The sequence below is a fragment of the Scylla paramamosain genome, chromosome 7 (genome assembly GCF_035594125.1).
Source record: "Scylla paramamosain isolate STU-SP2022 chromosome 7, ASM3559412v1, whole genome shotgun sequence".
Classification (NCBI taxonomy): Eukaryota; Metazoa; Arthropoda; class Malacostraca; order Decapoda; family Portunidae; genus Scylla; species Scylla paramamosain.
The window spans coordinates 34097957-34108115 of NC_087157.1; the positions used below are offsets into that span (position 1 = coordinate 34097957).

The 10159-nt window shown below is 43.7% G+C and overlaps 1 protein-coding gene across 2 annotated transcripts in view; it reads right to left on the bottom strand.

Moving 5' to 3' along the window:
• Positions 1-10159, bottom strand: part of LOC135102436 (CAP-Gly domain-containing linker protein 3-like) — a 29839-nt gene that overhangs the window by 17386 nt on the left and 2294 nt on the right. Inside the window, exon 1 of one of the 2 annotated variants that reach the window (XM_064007724.1) lies at positions 10129-10146. The exons of the other annotated variant lie outside the window; for it this stretch is intronic. The gene's annotated coding sequence lies outside the window, so the exon portion shown is untranslated. Of the gene's footprint in view, positions 1-10128; positions 10147-10159 lie in introns of those variants that run through there. 2 annotated transcript variants of the gene reach the window in all.

Here is a 10159-nt window from a genome sequence, read left to right on the forward strand (position 1 = left end):
AAAATTATCCAGCCCGGGTTGTTACGTCCAGCGCCATGAGCCGCGGGTCGCAGTGACCGCTAAAGTGGGCCACGGTGACCAGTGTGTCCAGCGCCGCCGCCGCCGCGCCTCCTCACACACGTCGCCCTAACATTCATTCCGACTTTTTCTGACACACATTTCCGGAAGAAAAAATCCGCCCCGCAGCGTTGGCCACCGCTACGAAATGTGGAAAAGAAAAAAAAAAAAAAGAACGCTCACCTTCCTATAATGCCTACCGTTATTACGTTTTTTTTTTTTTCTATTAGCATTATCCGGTGTCTGTATGTACTGGTGTTTGCATCAGCACCACCAGCATGCTACTGCCCGCAGCAGACAAAAACACACGAGTAGCAACAGCAGCAGCAACAGCAGCAGGAGCAGCAGTAACAACAACAACAACAACAGCAACAACAACAACAACAACAACAACAACAACAACAACAACAACAACAACAACAACAACACAATAACAACAACAACAGCAACAACAACAGGTGCTGCTGCTGCTTCTTCTACTACTACTACTACTACTACTACTACTACTACTACTACTACTACTACTACTACTACACCAAAACAGCTCTTCCTTCTTTTCACCATTCATTCGTATGTACAATATTACAACTCATGTGCTTGTCTGACCCTGCACCGCGCACTCCCTAATCCACTTGTTTATGGGCGTGGTGCGGGAGGTCAGGGAGGTGGCGTGACGCAGAGGGACGGCACGGGGCGGGGGCAAGGGGCGGAAGTTGCGGGAACACCACGCAGAACCAAGAGTGAGAATGAACGCTTTTCCACACTCCTTGGTCTGCCTATTTGCCTAGTTTTCCTAGTTAATTGACTTTCTATATAGTAGTAGTAGTAGTAGTAGTAGTAATAGTAGTAGTAGTAGTAGTAGTAGTAGCAATAGTAGTTAATGTTGTAGTTGTAGTGTACTAGTAGCAGTAGTCATGTATCGTAGTCATAACAGTATGGAATAATACAATAATTTCACCACCAGTATCACACTCCCAAGCTTCGTGCACGGCTTTATTACGTTATTCCCTCCAGTTCCCATCGACTCTCTCATAGCTGGAGTCGAGAAGTGACGACATCTTCTCTACAGTGGCTTAGATGGATTATAGACATTTTTTTTATAAGTTAGATTATATTTCTTTACTTCACTTTCATACGAGATGTCTTGAGTGTGATAGTCAGTCTTGAAGGTACATCACGATACAATACAGACACAGATGAACACTTGTAAAGCAAAAGATTAGCTACAATTTTACTTCTTACTCTATAACATCGACCGTTTTCAGTGACCTAAGTGAAGAGAGCACCTGGATCATCACATAATAAAGAAAAGAAAAAAAAAGAAAGAAAGAAAGAACACAGTGCATTTTTTATAAGCTGCGTCCACGAAAAAAAACAATAAAAACAATAAACGAATAAACAGAGAGAGAGAAAAAAAAAAATCATCAGTATGAAAATTATATGCTATCTCATAACTGCTCAAAATTCGTCATGGGGAGAAAAACGAGTAACAGTCTTCACGTTCCGCAGTTACTCCACACATTCTACAGCTCTTGACTCCACTGCAAGAACTCCACAGGGAAGAACAACAAGCACGAAAACTCCTTTTATCTTCCCTCCCTGAAAATTATAAGACAAGTAATGACCGTTTCGAAATACTTCCCGGAAAGAGAGAAAATATCAACAACAGTCTGCAGTTCCCAAGTTATTGTACAACACCCGAGAACAAGTAATAAAAGCCTAACCAGAACACCATCATTACGTCTCCCTGTGTAAATAACATGACAAGTAATGATTCCTTGACAATGAGTCTTGAGGAGGAAAACGCATGAAGAGTCACTCCAGCAGTTGTTCTACCATGCAGGACGCCTTGGGAGGGGAAGGACCGCTGATTTGTATGGCCGGGCGGGAGAACATCTGTTTACTGTACGGACCGCAGCTTCTCCCACAACGCAAATGAGCCGCTCATCTCACAACACGACCGCTTCTCTCCATCACCCGCCGCAGCCTCCCCGGCGACTTAGCAAGGCGGCAGTGGAAATGAAGGTGCAATGCTGACGCCTACATGCACACTACATTTGCTGACACTGTTATTTCGCCCTTCTTGCAATAAAACTGCATCTTAAATCAACGACAGGTAAAGTAAGTACGGTACATTAATACATTAACAGATAAGATAAGAATGCATTATTTTAACACTTGGGCCTTCTAATCCCTTCATTCGACGAGAAAGAAGTTTATAATAAGCCGGCAAACAATGACAAATAAGTAAAAAGCAGTACATAAAATACTGACAGATAAGATATAAAAGCAAAATATAAATAAATAGAGGCCACATTTTTATGACTGAACTAACAATTGCAACACAGCGACGCAAACTATTACGACCACAGACCACAATGACATTTTATTTTGCCCTCTGTGTGTCCTCCATTGATCTTGGCGGCTTGAAAAGATAAAGTTTCTATTTTCGAGCTGTAAAGACTTTTTTTTTTCAATGTTATTCCTCCCTCTTCGTGTATTTTTTTTCTTAGTTTTCATGAAAATTGCGTTAATTCTGAGAATTTGAAACATTTATTTGTATACTTATTTTTAGTCATCTCTTTATTTATTATTTCATTATTTTTTTTTTTTAACTCCGTATTGGTGATTACTAAGAAAATTATGATGACGTACCGTTCACACACACACACACACACACACACACACACACACACACACACACACACACACACACATTTACATAGGCAATGTACAAACCAGGAAGCCACCGAGAAGATCCGTAATGAATGAGCTAATTGAGGATCACGTTATGTCGTCAGGGAGAAAGAGGTTGCGGTTGTCTTCAGCATGGTAGAGAGTATCCCAAGCCGACCACAAGCAACCCGCCAGCCAGCCAACCAGGCACCGAGCACCCCGCGAAATGCTGGGCTGGGTGGGGACGGCCGGCGCGTGGAGGCAAGACCAGAAGGGGAAAGGACGAAGGTGGTAGGGTACGAGGAACAGGAACAAGAGGAAGGGAATAAATGTGGGTATATCATAAATCTCGATATTTTTAATGTAGTGAAAGGAGGAAGAGGAAGAAGAGGAAGAAAAGAATGAAATGTAGTTTGAATAAGAGAATACAAAATGAAAAAAAAGAAAGATAATAAATAAATAAATCATAAATAGCTATAAAAAAAAAAAAGAATAATGCAATAAATGTCAGTACTATGATTAGCTAAAAAGAACGAAAAAAATATTTGGATCTTTACTGTGGTAATGAGACAGACTGTGTGTGTGTGTGTGTGTGTGTGTGTGTATCAGGGTGACCTCCTCTCGCCCGTTCCAAGCACAGCCTCGCCTCGCCGGTATCCAGATGGCTGTGATACTAAGGCCAGGCACCACCACCACCACTTGCCTCTCATCCCTCATTGCGCCTCACATTCCTGCTGCCGGACCGAATGCATTCTGGCAATGCAAACATCTCTCCACGCTCCCTTTAGGCCACAAGTATTCGAATTGCCTTATGTATTCACGAGTTAGGAGCAAACGATTCTCTGAAGGGTTTTGCCGTGTAGAAAGCTGTGGCACTTCAGAAGATGAAAGGGTCACTATTCCTTATCAAGTGTAAATGGACTGGAAATGTTCACCTCGCTGTCTTCGTAAACAAAGTGTCAAAGTGAATTTTGGTGCCTTTTGGAAATCGAAGTAAGTCATTTTCCTATTTTTTCGTGTTGAAAACAGAAAAGCTGAGGCGAATTTATGAATACTCACGCACTGGACAGGACAACGGTAACTACACCAACTGTTATAGGCGTGCTACGTGGTGGAAAGTTTTCACCAACATTCATAGAACAGGCTTGATAATTTGGACAGGTAGTCTGAAACGTTCTGGGCTCTCACTGGGACTATTTCCAAAGGCCAGGGTAATGACTAATCGAATTTTCATCTCTCTCTCTCTCTCTCTCTCTCTCTCTCTCTCTCTCTCTCTCTCTCTCTCTCTCATGAAACAGAATCTTTGTTAAACTATCTCAAGAATCATGAAAACACCACTGAAAACCCCAATAATACCCAGTACAGTATTCGAGATACGAGTAACACGGCGAAGCGTTTTGAAGTGGTGTTCTCAGTGGTGTGGGGAGACGCAGAGTGAAGCTGTAGTATACTTTACTCACTAAACGAGAGAGAGAGAGAGAGAGAGAGAGAGAGAGAGAGAGAGAGAGAGAGAGAGAGAGAGCTGTCGAAAGGTTACGTAGAAAGTAAAATAATATTCCTTTGCTTTTCCTCACCACTCACTGCACACATTTGGCTCGCCTGTTGACACATTCACGGGGAAGTAATGGAGCAAGGTGTACTTATAAAGGTGCGTCTTAACGCAAGTCTTACAGATCTCAAGTTCGCTTGATTAACTTAATATGAACTAATAAACAATGGGTAAACACATGCAATTTGACGAATATAATAAAAAAAATTGTATGTAAATTGGCAAAACAAATTAACAACTGAACAAATCAAGAGCTATAATAAATTAACAAACAAAATAATTATAAAGCTAAATATATGTGTAAAAAAATAACAAATACAAGAATAACTAAATATTCAGAAATCTGACGACCGCGAGGCAGACAGTGCCAGAGTTGCTGATCGTCAAGTTACGGCACGTGAGGCAGCGTCTTGACAACCTCGAGATGTACAGGTGTGTACTCGCCTCGTGCACAGCACCACTCCACTATCACTGCGCGGTGCCGCCATTACTCTGTCGTCGCGGCGCCTTCAAGCATCCATTCAATCACTCACTCAGTCAATCACTTTCTACGCAACCACAATCATGGCAATTATTTTTCACACACACACACACACACACACACACACACACACACACACACACATATATATATATATATATATATATATATATATATATATATATATATATATATATATATATATATATATACTCGTATATATATATACATATATACATGCACTGTTAACCTGCTGACAGTATTATTTATTCACATACGATGTTTTACAGTCTGAAGGAACCACAACAACGGCCAGCGGTTATGGTTCGAAATTTGTGGTGTGTGTGTTTATTACAGTCGTATTTTGTCGTGAGTGGACTGAGGCGATCATCTACCGAGTGGTAAAGTTAGATTGGTAATGGGTAAGACAACACGCATCGCTCCAGGGCCCGGCAACAGCCAGGCAGCGTGAGACAATGGTGTAAGTACGTGTATGCCTTGCATAACACAGCTCTCCATCCTCCCCCTCATCGAGACTCCGCGGCAAATACTATCGGGGCATGTAAAGGACCGCTGCTTTAGACGCACAGCCAAATGATCTGATAGTCTGCCGCAGTTCTGGAGCCGCAGGACGAGTGACAACCACCTCCACGACAATGCCAGGCAGCCCTCATGTTGTTTCCGCCACACTCGACAGCACAGTCTTGGCTCTGCTTATTTGCGATAATCAAACCTTTCTCCGGCACAGGATGGAAGACTGGAGCCTTGCACCACACCATCCTACACAGTACACTGCCTCGCGTTGCGCCACACAACGCTTTGCCGCGCTAGTCTGCACAGATTTGTTCTTTGTGCCGCGCCGTGAACTAATGCAACTTAGCACTCTTGTCTTCAGTGTTTTCTTTATGTTCTACATTCAGATAAAAAAAAAAAAGCTAAAAGGCATTCAAAAGACAAATATTTCAAAAAGGCTAAAGAGAACATTAGCCGCTCTATTCATTCGACGAACCACTAACGAATTATAATCACCACTATGCCTGAATGATTCCCATCGTCTGTACTTCCTCTCTCAGCCACAGTGGAACTGATAACTGACGACAGGAAAACATACTGGTAATAACTGTCAACGATCAGCAACTCACTGAATGAACACCTACCGCACAGTAGCCTTGTGCGCCATTCAGTGACATATTTTATCAAGCTTTAAATTCATCCATACACCTTCCATTATTACACTGGCTTGTGGCTCCCATCGTCCGACACGCAGCACTGAAGGATAAGAGTCCATCCATCACAGCTAATCAGCCGTTGTGTTTACCTAACAAATTTTACTGCGCGCACCTGCCTTCACAACACACCTGGAGCACCCGTCATTAACAACCCATCACAGATGCTGCATGCAATCAGCACATTTCACTATACGCGAACCTTCCTTGTCATACATTTTTACTCGCATTCCTTCCCTCGGTAGACGCGAAAAGTTAATGATGCATCCGTTACCACGCAGCCTGAAATTGCCCCCGCCCCAATCCTCCTTTATTTCTGTGGGACTTTCTCTGGAGACGTCCCCGCCAGCCCAGAGCGTGACTCTCTCCAGCCACTTGCCGAGGTGTAACAGAGCGAGACCGACCACACGCCCCTATCCGCGCCCCTCTCTCCCACAGGTCCGGCCCCGGGCGTGTCTTACAGAGGCTGGTGCGAGAGAGAGAGAGAGAGAGAGAGAGAGAGAGAGAGAGAGAGAGAGAGAGAGAGAGAGAGAGAGAGAGAGAGAGAGAGAGAGAAAGTAGGGAGAAGGAAACTGAAGCACAAAGGACAGAGCGAACAGACGATGGAATAAGTGCCAAAACTACACAGCAGAACGAGACACAAGACGGATTTCGAAAAGGTTGAATGCGTGTGAACAGAGCGAAGGAAGAAAGGGATGTAAAGCGGGATAGAAAGATTAAAAAAAAAAATATATGATAAAAAGGTGTAAACGAGAGACAAAGGAAAAGGAAAAAAGTTTCATAATCAATATAAAATGGAATAAACATGGTTGGAAATTAGTGAGGAGGAGGAAACACGTTGATAAATTGAAATGAAGACTAGAGAGAATAAAAAAAAAAAAAATGAGGAAGACACGAGAAGAGTGAAGAGCGTAACACCAAAACCAGACTGACAGACGTACGTACAAGGACTGGTTGGTTATCGCACGTGCTTAGCTGTTCACGCGTCATCACGGGGCGCGGGCGCGAGTTGCAGTGATTAGAGACAGTGATAGCTTGTCACTTATCACGCTTACCTGCCGCGAATCTCACCACGGACACTTCCTTCACCCTGTGCTCCCCGTCATTGTGATTCACGCAGGCGAGAACTGAGTGGTTATCTGGAAATCTTGCCTCGCAGCACGTGGCTCTCCATGGTAACCTGATCCACACCGGTCCTTACCTGTCTTGCTGCGTACCTAGGAAACTTGAAAGGTCTGACTAACTAGCTTGACTTACACTTGTCTGGCTAGTACCGCACGCATGTAACAACAAAAGAACATCAAGTAAGGAGACTGCAAAAAAAAAGCTACTTGATTATACAAAAGGCAATACCGGAGCTTCTATTACATTGGTTTGGAAAGGTTTGACTAGCTTGACTTACTCCCTTCTGGCTAGTACCGCACGCATGGAACGACGGAATAACATGCAATAAGAAGACTGCAAGAGGCCACAGTTGATCTACACAAGGGAGTACTCATGGCCTTCCTCTCTCTCCCATCCTCATCTGTTAATTTATCTAACCTTTCCCAGAAGTTACCTAATTTTATGCATGTATTAACTACGCTCTTATTAATCTTGTTCCACTCATCCACAACCTGATTTGTTTTAGATTCGTTTCCCTTGTCCGTTACAAATACACACATACATGCTCACACACACACACACACACACACACACACACACACGGCGGTATACATAATTCATTCACACACACTCTCTCTCTCTCTCTCTCTCTCTCTCTCTCTCTCTCTCTCTCTCTCTCTCTCTCTCTCTCTCTCTCTGTGTCTCTCTCTCGACGTTTTGTTATGCTTTCCTTCCTTTTTGCGCGTTCATACATGCCATCACCCCAGTGTCTTAAGAGAGAGAGAGAGAGAGAGAGAGAGAGAGAGAGAGAGAGAGAGAGAGAGAGAGAGAGAGAGAGAGAGAGAGAGAGAGAGAGAGAGAGAGAGAGAGAGAGAGAGAGAGAGAGAGAGAGAGAGAGAGCAGTTCTTAAATTTGCACGCATTGCCACCACTATCAATATCACTATGGACACCACTATCACTTGCATTCCTGTCACCACCACCACCACCACCACCACCACCGTCGCCAGTTGCCCCGGCCAGCCAGCCAGCAGATGTGGCCCTCGAGGAAGTAAGACAGAAGGAAGACTTTCTCCCGCTGTCACGCCGCTCGCAGGGTAACCACATGGCTCTCATTCATAAAATAGCACGTGTTGGCTTGTGTGTGTGTGTGTGTGTGTGTGTGTGTCCGGCCGGCAGTAATAGCAACAGCAGCCAGCAGTAGCAGCAGCCATAAACCACAGCCACACCTCTTGGCCAGCGTGCTACTCTTCCAAATACCAGGACACAGTAGAAGATTTACAGTCTTAAGAACAAGAACAAGAACAAGAACAAGAAGAAAGAAAGAAAGAAAGAAAGAAAGAACGGAAAATAACAACAGCAATAATAAAAATCATTTCTCTTTTGTAAAGTTGTACTCGGCACCAAACAGATTTTTTTTTCTTTTGTTTAGCAGTTAAATGAATAAAAGAACAATGAAATGCAGACTAATCAGAAGGAAGAATATGGCCAGATAAAATGAAACGTGGGGAAAAAAAAGGAAAAAAAAGGACAATACAACATGGATGAAAACGTGGAATTAAATAGAAAAAAAAAATTAATGTAGTTAAAAGAGAGAGAGAGAGAGAGAGAGAGAGAGAGAGAGAGAGAGAGAGAGAGAGAGAGAGAGAGAGAGAGAGAGAGAGAGAGAGAGAGAGAGAGAGAGAGAGAGGAGAGAGAGAGAGAGAGAGAGAGAGAGAGAGAAACTTACCTTACAACTTAAAAAATCTTCTATACCACACAATTCACAAACACAAACACAAACACACACACACACACACACACACACACACACACACACACACACACACACACACACAAAAAAAAGCACACGATATTGATGTACGTAGATTTCAAAACACACTGACTACAACGCTGAACTGTTTTGGAAGGAGAGCCTCAGTACTTCACCATGCTATAGGGGAAACTACCAACAGATTCCCACGCCATCTGACCCAACCATCCAGCCATCACAGGACCCGGTTGTCCGCGAAGAAAGTCACCTGAACTCAATGTCACGGAGTTTTGTCAATGGGGTCAATGGATGGCTACGTACTGCTGATATCGCATCCTTGCTTTCTCTCTCTTTTTTCTTCCCTCCTAGTACGTGATCTGGGGTTCTCATATCACCCACTGTCTTTCTTTCTCTATTCCCATGTCTTCCTCTGTCTTTCCTTCTCCTTCCTTCCACGTCTTTTTTTTTTTTTTTGTCTCATTTCCCTACGTTCTCATCTCTCACCTTTCTCTCTCTCTCCTCCCCACGACGTCTTCTCTGTCTCTCCTTTTCTCCTTCTCACGTCCTCCTTTGTCTCTCCTCTCCGTCCCTCCCATGTTTTTCCTCTATCTCTCCTTCTTTCCCTCCTATATCACTCTCTGTCTTTCTGTATCTCCTCGTTTCCCTTACAAATATTCCTTTTTCCTTTCCCTTCCAATCCCCCCCTCTCTCTCTCTCTCTCTCTCTCTCTGTATCACCGAGGAACACCAATGACTCCTGGCTACACACACAATAGTCTATTCCACGCGGCCTTCCCAGTGTGCGTGCGTTACAAGCAGTTTATATAGTCTTTCTCACTGACTCGCACAAACACGCGTCAAAAAAGTCAAAAACTGTGTGTGGGGGGGGGGAAGATGTTCTTGTTTCCCTCCATGTGCAACTTCAATTGGTGCTCTATGCTTTTTTCGGCTTTTTTTTTATATAATAGAGTCTTCTTTCCGAGGAAGCGTTGGCGGTGGTCCAGCCAGGAGGAAACTGCTAAAGAGGGCACGAGAGGTCAAGGAAGGACGAATGGTGACTGCAATCTCTCTCTCTCTTCTCTCTCTCTCTCTCTCTCTCTCTCTCTCTCTCTCTTTCCTCTCTCTCTCTCTCTTGGTGTGTGTGTGTGTGTGTGTGTGTGAGATCGCGTAACACTACAATCGATACATTTGAGCTTTCCGGAAGATCACTCGGGAAAGTATATAAGTATCAAATTGGTGCCTAGAGTGTGCAGACTAGACGAGGCACGGGTACTTATTACTTACAGCGAGTGGTCTGGTCGCAGGTGGGCAGAGA